We start from the raw sequence: 20,859 nt of genomic DNA, 5'->3' as shown, positions 1-20,859 counted from the left end.
TGGCAGCTGCACCCAAGGCAGGGAGTTGGAGGGGCAAGACCAGGGCTCCAGGAATGGGCACAGGATGCCCAGGGTAAGCACCCACTGAAGAGCTGCCACAGGGCAGCCAGCATGGCCTTTGTGGAAGGAAGCACGGCCCCCAGCAATGAGAGGCCTCCAGCGCCCACGCTGCCCAGACTGCTGAGGAGCAGGAACCCCCCCGGCCTGGGTCACAAGAATGGAGATCCCCTCCTTCCTCTTCACCTGTGGGCATCATCTGCTTTCTCATTCAGACTTATTCAATCTAAGCACTTGTGACATCAACAGCCAAAAAAGCAGAAGGACAGCAACTTCCACAAGTCTGGGCCTAGCCTGGACATTGAACATGTCAAAGCAGAAATCTTTTAACCTGTTTACATTGCTGCTGCTGCTGCTCCGTCTTCAGAGTGAAGTCTCTTCAACAGTTCTCTTGGAAGCAATTCAGCTCTTCCCAGAGAACTGGGGCTTTTGTTTTTGCTGAGGGCCCCTACCCAATACATCTGTTTGTGCGTTTGCATGACATTTGCTTTGCCTTTTGTCAATCACAGTATAGATTCTGCATAATGCATGCACAACCACACCTTAGCTGTCACCAGCAGCAAAAGCAGAAAGTGCATTTGCTGTACACCACCTTACAGACTGCATAACTGAGAACAGAGCTTCATGCTCTGATAGTTCAGGCCGGCAGTGATGAGATCCCTGTTAGAAGCCTGAGGATTATAAAAAATGATTTTAGGAAACTGGGGAAGTTAGTTGATGGAGCAGGCATACAAGTAGTGTTTGCCAGTATTCCCTTGGTGGCAGGGACGAGCGCTGAGATGACCAGGAAAAGCCATCTTGTAAATGCATGGCTGAGAGGCTGGTGCAAGTGCAAAAATTTTGGGTTCTTTGATCATGGGGTGGTCTACTCAGCATCCGGCCTGAGGTCTGCTGATGGGAATTGTCTGTCTCCAAAACCGAGACGGATACTTGCCCAGGAGCTGGCGGGACTTGTAGAGAGGGCTTTAAACTAGATAGGAAGGGGGAGGGGGATAAAGCCAGGCCTGCTAGAGAGCAGCCTGGGGAAGTGGTATTGGGATTAGGTGAGAGGCAAGGGGCTCAGCTGAGGTGCGTCTACACTAATGCACGCAGCATGGGCAACAAACAAGAAGAGTTGGAAGCCATTGTGCAGCAGGCAAACTATGACCTAGTTGCCATAACGGAAACGTGGTGGGATTGTTCCCATGATTGGAGTGCTGCAATGGATGGCTACAAACTCTTCAGGAAAGATAGGCAAGGAAGGCGGGGTGGCGGTGTGGCTCTCTATGTTAGGGAATGCTTTTACGCTACTGAGGTTATGACTGGGGACGATAACGTTGAATCCCTATGGGTAAAGATCAGAGGAAGGGCTGACAAGACAGGCACCCTGGTGGGCGTCTGTTATAGACCTCCAAATCAGGATGAAGAGACAGACGAGGTATTCTATAAGCAGATGGCACAAGCTGCACAGTCGCCTGCCCCTGTCCTCATGGGGGACTTTAACTTCCCTGACGTATGCTGGGAGTACAGCACAGCACAGAGGAAGCAGTCTAGGAGGTTTCTGGAATGCGTAGAGGACAACTTCCTGATACAGCTGGTCAGAGAGCCCACGAGAGGAACTGCCCCACTAGACCTGCTGTTCACAAACAGGGAAGGTTTGGTGGGAGATGTGGAGGTTGGAGGCTGTCTTGGGCAGAGTGATCATGAAATGATAGACTTCGTGATTCATGGTGGAGCCTGGAGGGGGAATAGCAAAATTGCTACCTTGGACTTCAGGAGGGCGGACTTTGAATTGTTCAAGGGACTAATAGGGGGAGTCCCCTGGCATTCAGTCTTAGCGAGTAAAGGGGTCCAAGAGAGCTGGTTGCTCTTCAAGAAGGAAGTCTTAAGGGCGCAGGAGCAGGCAGTCCCCCTGAGCTGCAAAATGAGCCGGCGGGGAAGAAGACCGGCGTGGATGAATAGGGAACTATTCCTGAGGCTCCAGGAGAAAAAGAGAATCTACCGCCTGTGGAAAGAGGGACAGGCCACTCAGAATGAATACAAGGAAGTTGTTAGGATGTGTAGAGGTGAAATCAGAAAGGCAAAAGCCCAGCTTGAATTTAACCTAGCCACTGGCGTGAAAAGGAATAAAAAAACTCTTTTATAAATACATTAACAGTAAGAGGAGGACAAAGGAGAATATCCACTCTTTGCTGGATGAGGCTGGGAATGTGACTACTGAGGATAAGGAAAAGGCAGAGGTTCTGAATGCCATCTTTACGTCTGTCTTTAAAAGTCAGACCAGTTATCCTCAGGATACTCCTCTCTCTGACCTGGTAATCTCGGCTGGGGAGCACACTAACCCCCCTGTGATTCTGGAGGAAACAGTCAGAGACCTACTGCTCCAACTGGACTGTCACAAGTCGATGGGGCCAGATGAGATCCACCCGAGAGTGCTGAGGGAACTGGCGGAGGTGAGAGCCGAGCCGCTTTCCATCATCTGTCAGCTCTCCTTGTTGACCGGTGAGGTCCCAGAAGGCTGGAGGCTTGCCAATGTGACTCCCATTTATAAGAAAGGTCGTAAGGAGGATCCGGGGAACTACAGGCCTGTTAGCCTGACCTCGGTGCCAGGGAAGGTTATGGAGCAGATTGTCTTGAGGGAGATCATGCGGCATGTGCAGGGTGACCGGGGGATCAGGCCTAGCCAGCATGGGTTCGTGAAGGGCAGGTCCTGCTTGACCAACCTGATCTCCTTCTATGATCTGGTGACCCATCTGGTGGATGAGGGAAAGGCTGTTGATGTGGTCTACCTAGACTTCAGCAAAGCCTTTGACACTGTCTCCCACAGCATTCTCCTGCAGAAGCTGGCAGCCAGAGGCTTGGATGGATACACTCTTGGCTGGGTAAGGAGCTGGTTGGAGGGCCGGGCACAGAGAGTGGTGGTGAATGGAGTCAAATCCAGCTGGCGACCGGTCGTGAGTGGTGTTCCCCAGGGGTCGGTGCTGGGGCCTGTCCTCTTCAATATCTTTATTGATGACCTCGATGAGGGCATCGAGTGCACCCTCAGTAAATTCGCAGATGACACCAAATTGGCTGGAAGTGTGGATCTGCCTGGGGGTAGCGAGGCCCTACAGAGGGATCTGGACAGGCTGGAGAGCTGGGCTGAAGCCAATAGGATGAGTTTCAACAAGGCCAAATGCCGGGTCCTGCACTTCGGCCACAACAACCCCAGGCGACGCTACAGGCTTGGGGCGGTGTGGCTGGAGGACTGCGTAGAGGAAATGGACCTGGGGGTATTGATTGATGCTCAGCTGAACATGAGCCACAGTGTGCCCAGGTGGCCAAGAAGGCCAATGGCATCCTGGCTTGCATCAGAAACAGTGTTGCAAGCAGGAGCAGAGAGGTGATTGTTCCCCTGTATTCAGCACTGGTGAGGCCGCACCTCCAGGGCTGTGTCCAGTTTTGGGCCCCTCACTGCAAGAAAGATATTGAGGCCCTGGAACGTGTTCAAAGGAGGGCAACAAAGCTGGTGAGGGGTCTGGAGCACAGGGCTGATGAGGAGAGGCTGAAGGAGCTGGGAATGTTCAGCCTGGAGAAGAGGAGGCTCAGGGGAGACCTCATTGCTCTCTATAACTTCCTGAAGGGAGGTTGTAGTGAGCTGGGGGTCGGCCTCTTCTCTCGTGTCATTAGTGATAGGACCAGGGGGAATGGCTTCAAGCTACGGCAGGGGAGATTCAGGCTGGACATGAGGAAGTATTACTTTTCAGAAAGGGTGGTCAGGCACTGGAATGGATGCCCAGGGAGGTGGTGGAGTCACCGAGCCTGGGGGTGTTCAAGGAAAGGCTGGATGTTGTGTTGAGGGACATGGTTTAGTAGGAGCTATTGGGAATAGGTGAACGGTTGGACTGGGTGATCTTTTAGGTCTTTTCCAAACCTTGGTGATTCTATGATTCTATGATTCTATGCCACAGCACTTAGCTTCCATACAGACCAAACCAATCCAAAATAACAACAAACACCACCCTGGAAATTTGATTTCTGCTTGCCCAGCCAGCAGAAAAGCATCTATTAAAAAATACAGGTGTAAGATAGCTAACTTACTGAGATAAGATGAAAATGCAGAAATCCAAGAATGTGTTACTAAAGCAAAAAGAAGAAATAAGCTTTTCTACTTTGCCTTCTGCCAGCTCACACCTGTATGGCTCAAAGAGTCTTAAAAAGGTTCTGAAGGGGAGCCTGCAGCTGCTTGCAGTTAGAAGAGACACTGAGACCAATTGTCTCGGTCTTTCATGTTCAGGGGAATAATACTCATATTACCCTTATATAAGGAAAAAGACAAAATTTTCAGCAGAACTAGAAAGAAAATTGTTTCAAGCTATTGAAAAAAAACAACCTGCTCTTGCTGTGAGCAGGAGCCTTTCACAACACAACAATCAACAGAAGATCTCAAAACTACATCGCCTGCACTCGCAGCTCAGCCCATGCTTCAGAAAAAATGACATCAGTCAAATCTCCCTGAATAGGGGCTCTGTGGCTAAACAGGAAGAGATCATTGTTCTGGCCTCCAGAATTAATTATATGAGTGCTGCAGGCGGCTGCTCAATCTTTCCATGGCCAGCTAAGAGATGGGCGGAGATTGCAGAGAGATGTGCCAGGTAGAGCCTAAGCACTCACGCTGAGCAGCCTCACAAGGTCTGCACAGAACCCCCTTCCTCACCAAAAAGCAGCAAAACTCTTGCGTCATTTCTTTTCCATAAGCTTCACTCATTTACAGCAGAAAAAGAGGAGTATCGTGCAGCAGCACTCCCTCCCAGAAACAATCTGCTCATGTAGAGAATGCGTAGGTCAGGAGATAAACCTTCCCTGTCATCCCACTGAGGCAAGATCAGAGTCCCTCCCCATTCCCCCAAAAACCCTCAAAGCCATCAAAGATCAATCTGAATACATATGAGAAGGAAAATATTTTCTTTCCATGAATTTGCAACGCAGAAATTTCAGCAGACCATACACTACCCTGAAGCTTTTATCTTGCAGGGAAATCTTTTCCATATGCCAATCTGGCTCGACTGCCACCAAAGCCGCATAGCCCTTTGAAGATGACAAAGGCAGGCTGACCACAGCTATGCACTGGGTTCCACCAAAGGGCAGGCAAGTTCAAGCGTCTGTAATTAACCTGTGCTCTTCTGCCTTTCTCCCTCAGCTACTCTAATGCTGATCCACAAGACGGACCTCCAGATGTCTTGCTGAGGCTACCACCAAGGGTCTTCAGAGAGCGCATTATTCCTAAAATTGCAGGCTATTCACTGTTTTTGAAACTGTTCTATCCCTGTTTTTTTCTTTTCTTTTTTCCTTTTGCTGTTGTTTATTCTGGCAAGCCAAGAGTCTGAGCCTATGCACATGAAGTTCAGTGGCAGGCAGGCAGACTCCCGCTTCCCAAGCATTTGCTAAAGGTCCAGCCGGGCTGAAGATAGCCCTGACCCCACTTGTTCTGCCACACATATCCACATAATTTCCTGCTGTTGTGGTTACTCGTGGCAAAAGGTATTTGAGGGGATGGCTGGGAGATGTCACTGCAGTGTTGACAGAGACAGAATGGATGCTCGTTAGGCCCTCCCTGACATTTGCTTTCAGATTAATGGAAATGACCACGAACATCTTTAAGAGAGAAAAACAAACATCTTACCTTCCCGTGTCAGGGGCAGTAAGAGGCTCACTTTAAAGGTCTTCTCTAAGGCACATAAACATCTCATCACGAAGGCAGGAAACTAAACATTGCTGTATCTGATTTTAAAAAAGAGGGGGAAAAAAAAGGGAATTTTCCTGGCCTTTCTGGTTTTCTGCATCTAAAATAATTAACTCCTTTGCCTCTGGATATTCTAGGGGACTTGCATCTTTACTATTCCGACTTCTGAAATCAAAAGCAAATGCTGCACTTTACTAATAAACAGAAAACACATTTTGGAAGGACAAACCCACAGTATTTGGCCTTGTAACATGTGAAATCATAAATATGCTCTCCCTAAATCTTGTCAGTTATGGTAAAATCTGGACTCACATCAGCTGCAGGTTAATCAGCAAGGCATGCAGCAGCACACCAAGTTTCTCTGTGTGCTGCTCAGACGAGCTTAAAGAATCCCGGGACACACTGGGGCAAGCGCCATCACCACGCTGTCCACAACCGAATCACGCCCCTTTTCCCACTGAACATAGGACACAATTTCTCACTCTGTTACAGACTGAAAGCTTTGAAATTGCTTTAGCAATTAGGCAAGACTTCTGCCTCGTTTAGGCGCTCTTTTTGAGAGTCTTTTTTGCACATCCCCGGCCGAGGTCATTTTGCACCAATGTGAACTGTTCACTCAGCTTCCTCTCCTGATTACGTTCATGTTATTTCTGCTCTACACCCATCTCTTGGACAGCATTTTCTTGCTGTTTCTAAATCCAAAACTGTACTTCATCTTTTCTCGAAGCTTCCATTTCTGTGAAATGCTTTTTCTGAGCATTGCCTGAAAAGTTCAAAAAACTTCTGCATGGCTTCTTCAGTTTTTTGGATTTTTTTTCCCCTATTTTCTTCCAGTTCCCCCCAAAAAGCCAACACATCTGCTGGCTTCCCCTTATCACCCAGAACCTCCAGACTTATTTCAGTCATTACCCACCAGCAATGCTACTTTCCCCAACGGCTTACTTTAATGCCTGCAAGTTGAAAACTGCTTAGAGATGGTTTCTGGTTTGCTACTAAGCCAGGCTGCAGAGCCTCCTCCTACTCTCGCCTTGGTGCTGAGGTCCATCTGCCTCAATGTCTGCAGCTGGCAGGAACTTGCATGTGTCTTTGGCTACATTAAGTGCTTCTTCACCATAACGATCTTTTCAAGACACCAACAGAAAAACCAACCATCCAAAAATGCTCTTTAAAGCATATGTACTGACCACAGCGTCACCGTCTGCGAGAAGCAATTGTCTGGAACAGTAAAACATCCCTGAAAGAGAATTTCTGATTTCCATCCTTCAAGTACATCCAATGCAGACTGGGAAAACTCCAGAGCTAACAACATGAACCATTACTGAATTTTAACATTATCTCATTTCTCTAAAATGAGCTTTATAAAAGGACCACCAGAAAACATGAGAAAAATGAGTAGACACCGCCTGCCAGAAAGAAACGCCAATCTGCTCTGTTTGATGTAAACAACTGACTACAACATGGATGTTCTCTCAGAGCACAACCACAAGGAATCTGCTGTCATATGACAATGTTTTCATAATCTGCACTTTCATCGTAGTGAGTTCTAGAGAAACAAATGCTTCTAAAATAAGCCATTTCCAAGCAGTTTCTGAAACTCTTTCAAAGTGGTTTAATCTTACCAACAGACGTGTGCAAAGAGTTTGTGAGTTTAACTTAGCAGGGAGTAAAGTTCAAAGTCATCACGGATAGCTCATCATTTATGATGCATCACCAACTGTCACCAGCATCATTAGGGGTGGGGGTGTGAAAAAAAATAACACGTTGCATGCTTTTGTCCTCCTCCTCAAAAACATTCACCACCACCACTGAGCAAGAAGCTCACTGAAACCATTCGCTGGGACAGCAAGCAGCAACTTTCACACTGCTGAGCCAAGTGGAGGCACAGCCTCACACAGGTAATTGGGAGAATTTCCCTCCGAGGGAACATCCCTGTTTTGCTCAGTAATTGGGATGACAGTGGTAGACAGACACTTGAAGTATACACCACCATGTAACACTATGATGCTTTTCTCCAGCTATCGCTCCACAGCAGGAAAAGCAGCAAAAAGCATTCTTTGTAACAACTTACAGCCTTCTAATACATATTTACAAAAGGAAAAAACAGTGTAATACGACACAACACTTCCACAGATCAACAACATAGGCTCCATCCGCTAACCCCACCTGACATGACCCACCCCTTGTTTAAAACACGAAAGAGAAGTACTGGTCTGGCATTCCTCTGAAACGAGTTTGTGTTTAGAAGTTAAGGCAATATCCTTTTCACTGGATAAAAAACATCTGGATGATAACAGAATGTCACAATTCCCTAAACAGTCTTGAGGGGGGGCAAAGCAAAAGCAAATACTTCCCCCACCCCACATGCACAGAACAGATGTTCGGTCTTCAGACAGAATGAATGACCACAAAATACAATAATCTGGAAGTGCTGAAGCCAAAGAAGTCCACAACTAATCGTGCCAGATCCCAAACCCCAAATTACAAATGTACCATCTTAATACAGATTTGCATGAATCCTGAGCAGTGTTGTGCAAACAGGGGGTTAATTAAGTGTATCTGAAACAGAAACCTGCCTACCACTCCCCCCAGAACAGTGCACTGAAGATGGCAAGGCATTGCTTCTACGTGGTTGAGGCCAGCACCAATGCAGGCACAGCAACCATTCATCAATCTCACGAAACAAACAGCAGTCATGCTGTTTCAGAAAATTGTTCCTAACATCAGCGTCAGTTCAACCGACTTATCACGGCAATTTCTGCGGCACTGCATTTTGCGTAGCTAAGCTGAATGAAGTTTGAAAGAACTAAGAATTGACAACAAGGAAGAATTATCTTAATGGTGGGTTTTAAATTCCCTGTTCTCACGTCACTGCTTTTTTCCTCAAGGCCACAAACAAACTTATCTGATGGACAGCAGTGACCCAGAAATAAGATCTTACCTTTGATCTCGCCACAATGGAGTGGCAGCAAACCCAGGAACTCAAGACAACAGAAATCCTAATGTTGACAAATGGAAGGTAATTACTTCTTGCCCACCATGCAAGCCGCTGCTCCTAACAATAGGCAACAGGAATTTGTGAGCCCACGATGCAAAATCAGGGTTGGCTGCTTTTTTTCTGGTGGGGATCAAAAGGACTTCCTTTGTCCCTCTGGTCCGCACCATACTCCCCATCACCACCCCACCTCAACTTGCTGCAGTTTTTGAGGAACAGCTTTTAGGGATGATCAGGAAGCAGCATGCTCCCCACAGTGTCCGGAGAGTAGCAGCTGCCAAAGGTATTTAGTGGAGAACTGCAGCAGAGCATTGGGTTTTGGCCTCAGGTAGCTCATGCTGATCATTCCACGAACTCAAGATTTATAAACACAAATGAGTTCTGAAACATGCCCTAGAAGGATACACCAGCATTTAATCACCTGCCCCTCGGACCCTTCCCCTGCCTATTATCAAGTGAGGTTCAATGCATCTCAGGACTTTGCATATCTGAATACACAGGTAAACACAGAGGCTCAGTGCAAAGCTTGACTAATTCGCTTTAAGAATCAACTGGGATTAACTCTAAATTGTGTTTAGCTTTCAGTGTATAGAAGAGGTCACGTGAATTAAGTAGGCTGTCGTAAATTCACACCACACTTAAGTGATTACTCAGCTTCTCTGACCAGGTCCTCTGCACACATAGTGTCCAACAAGAACAATACACCTTAGTCAGAATGCCTGGGAGATACCAAGAATTCAAGAGAAAAGAGCCAGGAGGCAGAATGCAGTCAATGTGAAAAAACACCACCACTACCAACACAAAGAGAATACTTTTAACACTTAGACACCATGAGAGAAAAGTTAGTGTCCAAGGACTACTACCTAGTCTATCTTACTGTTTTTCAGATACATTGCTTTTGCACATCTCTTAAGGAACAAAAAAGGATAAAATCCTTAGAATTATGTAGTAGTACATTTGTTTTCCTCAAACCTTCTCATTGGAATTCAATTAGCAAGGGTACAAACACAGAAATGAACACTGCAAGGCCTCGTCCCAACAGCTACCAAACCACGAACCATAACGCACTGCCTGGAACTTTTTGTGACGATATACATGAGCTAAGGAGTTCAAGGGATCCAGACGACAGGGGCGGATGTACCACCATTTGCCCACATGCCAGAATGTTTGGGCATCCCAGAGTGGGTGTCCACTGTACCCAAGCCCAGTGGGCGGCACTGGCTCTAAGGAACCATTTCTCATTGGACTTCCCAGGTTGCTCCAACGACATCCTACTTACCCAACAGGCAAGAATACCTGCCAGGAAGCCAAAGGCAGTGTAAATGGCCAAATCCTCAAAGCTACATAGCATAGCTATACTGGCACCCCCCTCTAGTGGAGACATGGCTTATATCAGCGAGAGTCCCTTCTGCAGAGTCACAGGCAGAGGGAGGGGGCCAGGAAATTTAATCAAACCCCACGCAGAAATGGAGGGGCAGATACGTGTCACCACCTGGCCTTGCAGCTCCTACGGATGGCATTTCCCCTCCCTCCCACCCCATGTGCCTGAAGATGCCTGAGCATGAAGCAGCCAGTGCAGCTGCGGCACCAAAGCCCTTCCTGCAGTTTGTGCCACTCTGACAAAGGAAAAAGCAACTGTGTTCCTAAATCCTGCTTATGAATCCCTACACGCAGTCCTTACAGAGCATTAAGAAAAATTTAGATAAAACTAAAAAAAGAGTCAACCAAACCCCTCAATCACTTTGTCACAAAAATACAGGCCAATGTTTTCTGTTCGTAAGAAATTTCATGGAGGAGATGGGGAGGAAGCAAACATACAGGACACCAGCAGGAGAGTTTGCTGAGGCTTATTAGTTTTAAGGCATTTCCGTGTGCTCTGCAACCACGTGATTGCTCCTGTCATCAGGTTGTCATCAGCTCACACAGCTCTCCCACTATAGTCTTCTCCAGGCTGAGCCTCTCAGGAAGCTTTTGGCTGTGAAACTCGAGCAACCTGAACAAGGAACAGAAACATATGGCACTTCTTGGAGAACCAGGTGGCGAACTATGCACATTTTATCAAGTATCTGCAAAAAATCCAGTGGTTTCTAGAGACCCATTTGAAGTCTATTCACTAATTACCTGAATAGCTTTGATTACAGTAATATCCTGCAGCCTCAGCCAGCTTCCAGCCTCATCTGCGCAGGGCATTCGAATCAGGATGCTACAACCACTATCAGCAAGAAGCTGAAAGATGAGGGCAGCAACCGGACTGACTCCAAGAGCTGTCTCCAGTTCACATGCTTTCTGTGAGGGGATGTGCTCTGTTCTAAAGCAAAGTTTTTATCAGATCCATCCAAGGAAGAGCAAAATGAACCTGGCATGTGGCCAGACATGTTTGGGACAACTCTCAAAGCCTCACACAGACACTGTGCTCAGGGCAGGTCCAATGCAGCTTGTCTGCAGCATTCTAGGAGGAAAAGCAAGCAAAAGCAGTGACCACTCAGCTCTGCATTTACAGCCATACCTTTCAAGCACAGTATGTATGTCCTATTTACCATGCTATGTTCAATCCTTGAATACTGGATATCTAACCAGACACCCACTTTCATGAAGCTGGCTACCCTGCTGCTGCCCTGTCTAAGGAAAACAATAAACCAATCCAGTTTCCTTGACAAGGAATGAGAAGCACAAAGAATGTTGGAGTACTGGCTTTGTATCTGCAGGAGCGTAGCAATATTTCAAATCATCTTTAACCATCATCCTGAGCTTTACGCATGGACAGAAACCGCCGAATGAACCCAGAATCCCACACCAAAAGCCAAACCTTCACTCCTTGATTGCATCTAAAGATTCTGTGGTTGGCAAATACTCACTTAAACGTGACTCCCAGCAGGTCCCAGGTGTTGCTGTGGCACAGAGGACAATATGCTCTTTGTACCCTGGCCTGGTTTGTCTTCACAGGACAGAAATGCCTGGGGACATTCTAATGTGAACTCCAAGAACTTTCAAGATGTTCTCCAGTACCAGTAAATTGCCAAAAACCTGTCAATCTCACCCTAAGCGGAGCTGTATATACATTTGCAGAGACACCTCCTCCAAGTGCAATATTCACTATAAATGAGGCATTAGTACAGAATTTTATGTGCAACACTTCCCTCTAGGATTTACATGCTCACTGTCCGCAGTCTGAATCTATTCTGGTCCATTCCCTTACCAAATTCCCAAATGCTTCTGGCCTTTAATAATTAGTTTTATATGGGCAACTAGCAGACAATGACAGAAAGGTACTAAAAAATTTAATCCTGTAAGCACAACCTGAAGCAGCATAACCATACTACCCTCTACACCCTACCCTGCAGCCACATTACCACATCAAAGCAACACCTCTTCACTGCAGCTCGTCTCACACTGTACATACCTTGTAAAACTACAGGTCCGCTCTCTTTGGGGAGTCATAGGAAACGTACCTAGTTCAATATACATAGAAATGGTACTAGAAGGCATCAGAGGCATCTAGTGCATGCAGTTGACATCTACTGGCTGGATTGTTGATTAAAATTCTCACCAAAGTACAGATGGAAAAAACAAGCAAGCAAGCAAGCAAGCAAACAAACAAAAACCAAAACAACCCAACCCTTTCTATCTGCTTAGAATATTTTAAAGTTGTTAGGACTTTAGAAATTCACAGAACCATGGAACTACAGAGTGGCTTAGGTTGGAAGGAACCTTAAAGCATAACCAGTTCCAACTGTCTGCCACGGGAGTGCTGACTCCCAGCAGGTCAGGTTAGAACAGGGCCCATCCAACCTGACCTGGAGCATCTCCTGGGATGGGGGTGGGGCACCCACAGCTTCTCTGGGCAGCTGTGCCGCTGCCTCACCACCCTCTGAGTGAGGAATTTTATCCTAACATCTCACCTAAATATCCCCTCTTCTTGTTTAAAGCCATTTCCTGTTGTCCTACCAGTAACAGACTGGGTATAAAGTCGGTCTCCCTCCTGATTTATAAGCTCCTTTTACATACTGAAAGGCCACAGTACCTTCTTCAGCTGGGCAAATTTTATCATAGCTGCATGGTAAGAGATCAGATAAAGAAAACGGATGTGCCTGTGCAGGTCTGTGAGCACCTGATGCAGTCCTGAGAACCAAAGGAATATGATGTGCTAACCAGAGTGAACGACTGCCATGGTCCCAGGGGACCCCCCATGCTTCTGGGGGCAAGCTGACCTCTGCCTGATGCAACCACTGGCTGGAGATGCTGACCCACAGCACATCTGACCATTTGCTTTTTCATCCCCGAACATCCCAGGAAACTCATAGAGCTCTGTACCCAATAGCGGCAGAGACCAAGACATATTCAGTGAGATCCATCAGTATGCACCCTTTCCCAAAATCCTGCTACAACGGATAAAACAGCAGTGACTGCTCTTGTAAGGTACATGGCTATTACTCATGGTATGTTAGCAGCCCTTCTTTCCTGCAAATGCTAGCCCAAAATGCAAACAACTACACGGCAAACGGATGTGATCAGTACCACGTTTCCTTGACTTCTCAGACACTAGTAGCTCCTTGAAGCAGTTCATGTTAAGCTCAGCACTCTTAAATAACCACTCACTCACCAAAAGAAGATATAAATTTCTCTATGCAGTGAACATTCGGTACTCATTCAACTGTTTTTTCATTTTTTAAACAGAGCTGCAGCTAGCTTCTTCAAGACAAGAAAAAGGATACTGTCCTAGTTATACATACGTTTTTCCATCCAGGCTGAGAACAATCATCTCCAAATGGCCAAATAACTTCTAAGAAAAGTCTCTGGAAACTGCTCCCATAAATAATGTGCTGGCACCATTTTGTATTGACACACACTCCCTAAAAAGAGGGGGAGGAGGCAGGGAGGGAGGGAGAGGGGCTTACAATGAAAAACAGTATGCATTTCCTTTGCCAGGCTTTTACCACTCTAAAAATTTCCAGCTTTTTGTACAGAAAGATCTTGCCTTTGATGTCAATCCAATGCTTTTTTGCTTGCTCCTGCAAGCACTACAGTGTGCAATACATTTTCTATCTCGCAAAGAAATGATGTACTGTCTGGAGGGTGCATGTGAAATTCACCCTACTCAGAGGGTCACTACAGCACATAAATTCTTAAGGAAAAGGTAAAATGTGCGTGGGTCTCACTCACACCGATGTATTTCTGGGAGATGAAGTTCAAGCATGACAATCAAATTCATCAGCACTACTCAAAAACCTGACTCCAGCAGAGGTTTGCCTGCTACCCACAATCAGAAGCAAAAACAGAAAGATAGTATTAGTCTTGCACACTCGGCACCTTTGTATTTTTAAATAGAAGGTGAAAGCACCATATTTTATCCAGCTCATGCCACTTGGAAGCCAAAAAAGAAAAAAAAAAAAAAAAAAGTTCAAAAGCCTCTCAAATTAAAGTAACGTTAAAAAAAAAGAAAAAAAAAAAAGAGCTGACACAGAACTACAGTGCAGTTGTCTCCAATACGGTACCCATGGCCCAAACCCCACCTCGTCCCCAGGGAGATGCAGCCTTCCACACGCACATCTGGAGGCACTTCTCCTGCTGACCCACTGACTCTCAGCAGCTGACTCCATGGCCTATCACCACCCAGGTCTGTTGGCCATGATCCTCACGAGTGCCAGCATCAAAGCAACAGTGGTTGGCTACCACTAAGCCGCTGGCACTGGCACACACACCTTGCCCACAGTGGCATCCATGGCTGCTGGCGTGTGCTGGGAGCATTCATTTTGTTTCTAAGAGGAAATTCCTTGCCCAGGGCTATAAGCACCAGCACTCTCCCCTTTATGTGCACTAACATAACTGCTGACACTATCTGACTCAAGAAGCTGAATCCAATCGAATGTAAAGGCAGGACCCAGAAAAAATGCGTTTAACAAACCACTCCAGGCTGTGCCTGTCAGGAAATGCTGAAGACTTTACACTACTCCAAGCAAGGCTATTGTTCCTCTATGAAGAAAAGTGTGCACAAACCACCTCTGAAGGTCTCTTCCAATGGTCACATGGTGGCCACATGGGCTGTGGTTGCACTCACACTACTCAAGCTGGCTCTAAACAGTTGGGACTAGCTGGGACTAATTGCACAGTTCTGTCAGAATAACACATCAGTCTTGGGTCTGATCCAAAAGTGTTCATTGTAGATCACTGACATCAATGGTCCATTGATGAAGCAAACTGTGAAGGATACTCAGACAAAATGTAAAATGTTTTTCAGGCTTGAAGGCAGGCTACATTTCTACAGTATCACCCAGTGATGCGTGGGAAAGCAAAGCTGCACACACATATAATCACTACCTTTTCAAGCCATTGCCACCATCAGTCATCCATGATCAGAGCTTTCTGATTTCTCCCTTCAAATCATCATTAAATTCTAAGTGCCCAAGAAATGGGCACATAATCTGAAGAAATAACCATGAAGAACATAAAGACCCATTACAGTTCTCTTTCCATAACTCCTGTGTTGTGTTTGTTTCGTCCTGTATAATCACGTTATTTCTTTTTTGAAGTTCAACTGTTCCTCTCCTTTTCCATTCCTACTACTGTCAAAAAAAAAAAAAAAAAGGTATAAAAATATATGTATGTATCTTATTGTGCAGGAAGAAGCAGAAAAATAATACACTGCATACAAAGAACTAGTTTACAAACAACTAAAGGTGATGCAGGGGCAAAATACTGTTTTCTCTATTTTCCTTTCAGTAGAACAGTGGTACGCTTCTTTTCTTTAGCATTGCTTCTAGCAGTTGAGGTACAAATAACTCATTTACATGCATTTAAGCTGAATATAAGCGTACCTTATTTCACACATATGTTTGTTTATGAAAAGATGGGGAATTCCCACGAACGTATCAAATTCCAATTTGTTTTTGGCAATGACGACAGAAAGGACAACAACTTCACAGTACGACCTGTTCCTGCTCTCAGTGTGTTGTAGGTCCATTCCTGGACCATCACCAAGCCCACAAGCAATGGTTACCAACAAGTTCTCATCAGTGACAGAACTACACTCAGCATTTTGGCTGTTTTCCTCGCCAGCCATCTACACAGAAAATGGCACTCTGAAGGTGTTCACAAGTTGCTAGCATCTCACCACCTAGAGGTGCTCAAAGCCAGCTGACCACCAATGTTGCTAGGTTCTCAAAGTTGGATGGTGGTGGTCTCCCAGTGACAAAAGATATTGGGAAGAAATGCTTTCTTTTCAGTTTAAACCCTTGAATACTGGACAAAGCAAACCCAATACAGAGAGGCTATAGAAAAACAATTAACTATTCATTGAGGTGTTATTAATGGTTCATCACAGCGATGCAAAATCTGACCCTACCAAAGATCCCACCTAAGATTCAGCTCCTGATCAGAACGCTTTCCCCACCACTCCTTCCCAGATTCCCCACACGCCTTCTTTGGGACACTTACCAGAAGACCAAGCAAAAGATTGATCATTTATTTTATCCCTCTTCTTAACAGAAAATGAATTATACTCTAGTTACAAAACATTCTCCCAGAGTTACTGATGAAAGCCACGTGGCCAGAAGTGTCTTTGCTCACAGTGCTAGGATTGCCTGCTGCTCAGACATCCAGTTCACATACTGAAGCTGGGTACACAGTCTAGCATTACTTCAGTTTTGCACTGCACATGTGTTTCATCTCAAGAGCTGTTTAATCATTCCATTCTCAGTATTTGTTTTGAAGAGAGGGAAAGAAAGCAGACACCAGTCAGTATTTTTCCCCCACTCAAGGCAGCAGTTACCAGTAACTTCCCAGAACAAGGTTTATAGCAGCCAAGGGTCCAAGCAGTGCAACCTGCAGTAGGGAGTGATAAGAGCAGCACAAAACTACTCTCCAGAATTCCTGAATAGTACTTCCTCAGTTACTTGCAGCTGCAAAGAAGAACAACCACAGTGCACGTGGAATAGCACAGCATGGGAGGTGCCAGTCTTTTCTAAAGGACAGCATCTGATTTTGAGTAGCTGTATGTAATAAAAACAACAATAAAATTGAGACACACCAAACTACCTTCTGAGCACTTATCAGGTAAGGAAAAGTGCACGGCACGCCTACAGCCTGTGCTGCAGGACAGACCTTCAGCTCTGCAGGCAGAATACTGCTTCAGTCCATGGCTGAAACTGCCAGCACATATTGTTTTAATACTGCTCTGCCCATCCTAACACGGGAGTAACGAGGCTGCACGGCTGCCAGACTGAAACATGACTCTCAGACCTGAGAGTGACTCACTTCAGACCAAATGGTACAGCACACCAAACCTGACTTCGCATGCCAGAGCCTTTCTTTGAAAAGATACAGGAGCAACAGTCTCCAGCAGTCTAAGGCAGCAGCTGCCCCGCTGCCCCAGCACTTGGGGAGCACCCGCTGCCTTTGCAGGCTCTGCCTTGAATCTTCAGAAAACAAAAGGAAAAATGCAGCAGTAAAACAAAAAAAAAGGAAAGGAAAGGAAAAGAAGTGGGGATTAGAGAGACTTCTAATTTATTCACAGACGACTTAAATGCAGGAGAAACCAGAGAGGTGTGAGCTTGTTTCAACGAGAAATCCACAAGAAAAGAAAAGAAAAAAAACAGATTAGACATTCCAACACTTTCCTGCTGAAGGGCTATACAGAAGACTTCTCATATGTTCTCAAAGGAAGGTTTTTCTGGGTTTTCCCACAGCAGGTCTTTAAAAAGAGTGAGGAACGTAGCGGGTCCCCCTGGTTCCACCTCCCTCTCACTGCAGTTTGCAGGCGGCTTTGTCCCGGCGCTCCCCTCCACCCCCCGGCACTCCCTACCGCTGCGTTTGCCATCCATCCTATCCCGTCCCGCACCTCTGCGCGGACCCGCGAGGGCAGCTCCCATCCCACCTCCACGGGCCCATCGTCCGAAGGACCGAGGAAGTCAGGAGGGAGAGGTGGCAACCATGTTTAGTTCGGACTACTTCCACTGCCTTAACTTGGTACAACCAGATCAAGAGAGACGTAACGGAGGGAGAAGGAAAAAAAACAAAAAACAACAGAACAGAACAGGACGGACCCTAAGTAACCGAACAACGGCAGCAGTGTTAGTGCCCCTCAATCCAACAAGTGCCCATTATTCCCTCCGGGCCAGCTCCAAAGACGCTCATCCCGCAGGAGCGGCTCGCTTCCCGCACAGACACTCACCGACGTTTAATCCACTTTCCGAAACACAGAAGCAACCGCGAGTGGAGGGGAAAAGAGGCACCGTGGGCGCGGAGCCGGGAGCGGCACCCCAGGGCGGGCAGGGCGGCGGGCGCTTACCTGCGGGGGCTGCGCGGGGCTCCGCGGGCGCGGCTGGAGGGAGCGCGGCTCCGCCGCCGCCGGCCCGCAGGGAGGGGGGAGGAGGAGGAGGAGGAGGAGGAGGAGGAGGAGGAGTAGGACGAGGACGAGGACGAGGAGGAGGGACGGGGAGGAACGGGACGCGCTGCCTCCGCTCCGCCCGCCCCCGCCGGGTTGGAGCCAGGTGCGGCCCCGCGAACCCCCGCCCGCACCGCTGCAGCTCCCCGAGCTGCGCGGCGAGGATAAGCGGAGCTACCTGAAATGAGGGCCGCGGAGCGGTGTGCGGATGGTCCCGGAGCGAGCGGGCTGCTCCTCCTGCAGAAGTGCCCGAAGCTCCCGCCGGCGTCTGCAGCGAGAGTCTGGGAACAACGCTTTCAAGTTGAGCGTGTCCGCGGGGTCAGCGAAGCCGTGCAGTTGGAAAGGGACAGGGTTGCAGGATGGATACTTTTACAGGCTTAGAGGAGTTGTTTCTGTATAGAAAAACAGGTTCAAGCGACTTCTTTTTTTCTTTTCTTTTCCTCGTGAGTTGTCCAATAAGGTCCGATTTAGTTGGATTGCAGTAGCATCTAGAGGCCACTTCTGCATGTGCAAGCGTCTAGTGCAAAGGCAGCGTATGCTGCAGAGATTCAGTGCTCGGTGGCTGAAACGGTTTGCTGCTTCCACACTCTCAGTGAAAGACTTCTTAGAGAGATTACTACCAGCTATACGTGCCGGCTGCACCTCTGGCAGCGCTTGAAGTTACTAATGAAGGACCCAGCCCATTTAAAGCACTCACTGTGCTTCCTTGGAAACCAGACACCAGTAGATTTATTCCTGTGTTCAAGGCAAGCTACTGAGCATTGGCCAGTGAGCCCAGGAAGGATATTCTGTCACAAGCTGTAATACCTGGCTTAGCATCTGCACACTGTGTACCGGAATAGCTCTTGATGGCTGTTCACACCCTGCATCCTGTCTGGACTGCAATTCAGATTGCTCAGGTGTCACCTCTCCCTTTGGGGAAGATCGAGGGTCACTCACATGGCTACTGTAGGCAAAACAGGTCTTCAGAATGTAAATGTGATTTCTCCACCGCTGTGGCAATATGCTTTTCATAAGCAGAAAGCTTTTCCTTGGCTGCACAGTGAGATGGTGCAGGTAGGAAGGTGCTTTATGTAGAGAGCTACTGCTTCTGTGTACTGGATATCTCCACACTTCCATAAAAACAGTGGGATGGTCACTCAGCTTTGCTGGTCGGTAGTGACTCTCTAGTTATACAGGAGAACAGCAGTCCTGGCTGTGCTGGTGGGAAAAGGCTGCCTCACAAGTGAGGCAAAATGATGGCATATGTTAAAAAAAAGAGTATTTTTTAGTACACAGAAGTGATGAAAGTTGGAGGTGTTCACAAAATGTGCAGATGTGGCACAGAGGGACGTGGTTAGTGGTCATGGTGGGGATGGACTGACATTGGAGATCTTTTCCACCATTAATGTTTTTATAATTCTATGATCTTTCTACTTGCTTTGACTTCTGTTAGTAACTTCATGCAGCCTTGCCGAACCCTGAAACAGTGACTTGTTATCTATATAGAGCCCGGGTAATTAAAGTAATCAACTAATTCTCATTTTCTGACTAGAAAATGTAGGCAATCTTCTGAAAGTCGTAGAAACAGGCAGATACTGAGGAGAGGATCATGTGGCTCCATGGAGTTCAATGAATGTAACTTCCACAGGGCTTGGCTGTGCCGTGCCGCAGTCTGTAGCGCGTTCCTCTAATCACATGCAGATGTACTGAATTGCATTATATAGGGAAGCAGTTTCCACATCCCTCAGTCTGGAAAAAGCGTCTGTTTTCAGAACAAACCACATAAGCTCCATGTGCCTGATTTTGTGAATTGATTCAAATCATAAATATGCTGAATGCGTACGCGCATTGATCTATTTACATTTAATTCTCAGCATTCATACAGTTCGAGTGTCTGCAGGATTAGTCATACAAAGCCCTGAAAAGTTACACATCTCATTCCAGTTCAGCCCTGGCCTGGAAAGCACCTCTGGTGTTTTTAATTAAAAAATAAAAAATTGGGGAATTTACAGTTAAGATGTGTCTCTGGCACCTCCCTGTGCAGCACAGTGTGGAGTTCTTCTCAGGGTGGATAATCTCATTTCAGATTGGAAATACGCTGCATCTCAGCGCAATGAATGCTTTGAAGGAAATGGTATCTGTGAACACAATTACTGGTATCTTAGTGACAAAAAAAAGGTGAGCATTGGTGTCTCTGAGATAGGAATGACAGGAGAACGTGAAAAACAGACTGGGTATAAAGAAGCTTTCCATGTCTAGATGGCCTTTAACGGTCATTTCCAAATCAGTGCAATCTATATGAATCTGTATTTTCAATGTACACTTTCAATTGATGGGATGAAATGGCCTTACAAGTAAACAGCTATGAAAAATATTCTGATTTTCTAAAATACTGCAGTCCATTGTGCATTGCATGTTATGAAGAGCAGCTACAGCAATGTGTGCAGAAAAATATGCTCCCTGGAGTTTCATATATCATTCATTTATTGTGTACTTAATTCCAGAACCCCAGTGCTCACAAGCGTTTGAAGAGGGTGCAGAGGAGTCCGAGCAAATGACAACATTATCTCACAGTTGGGTGTGTCCTGCTCTTCTGAGCAACTTCAGGAAGACTGAAGTCTTGCAGAAAGCAGAGCTATCCCAGTGCGTGGTATCTTCATGTCACTGCACTTCTGCCCTGATTCTGTGTTTGTTGTAGGTGTTGTTACTTTTGTTGGAATATCATTTACTCCCTTCTCTTTCTTCCAG

The 20,859-nt window shown here is 46.6% G+C and overlaps 1 protein-coding gene across 3 annotated transcripts in view; it reads right to left on the bottom strand.

Annotated features, from left to right (window-relative positions):
* LPAR1 (lysophosphatidic acid receptor 1) overlaps positions 1 to 18,390 on the bottom strand; it is a 69,698-nt gene extending 51,308 nt beyond the window's left edge. Inside the window, exon 1 of one of the 3 annotated variants that reach the window (XM_042829437.1) lies at positions 18,308 to 18,390. The gene's annotated coding sequence lies outside the window, so the exon portion shown is untranslated. Of the gene's footprint in view, positions 1 to 17,916; positions 17,983 to 18,033; positions 18,090 to 18,307 lie in introns of those variants that run through there. The other 2 variants (XM_042829434.1, XM_042829435.1) reach the window with 2 other exon arrangements.
* Positions 18,391 to 20,859: the final 2,469 nt, after the last annotated feature.

This window comes from Centrocercus urophasianus, unplaced genomic scaffold (assembly GCF_019232065.1).
Source record: "Centrocercus urophasianus isolate 14NV4802_14NV808 unplaced genomic scaffold, USGS_Curo_1.0 seq_31, whole genome shotgun sequence".
Taxonomy (NCBI): domain Eukaryota; kingdom Metazoa; phylum Chordata; class Aves; order Galliformes; family Phasianidae; genus Centrocercus; species Centrocercus urophasianus.
Note: the sequence above shows the minus strand (reverse complement) of the source record. Positions and strands in the feature narration are given on the sequence as shown.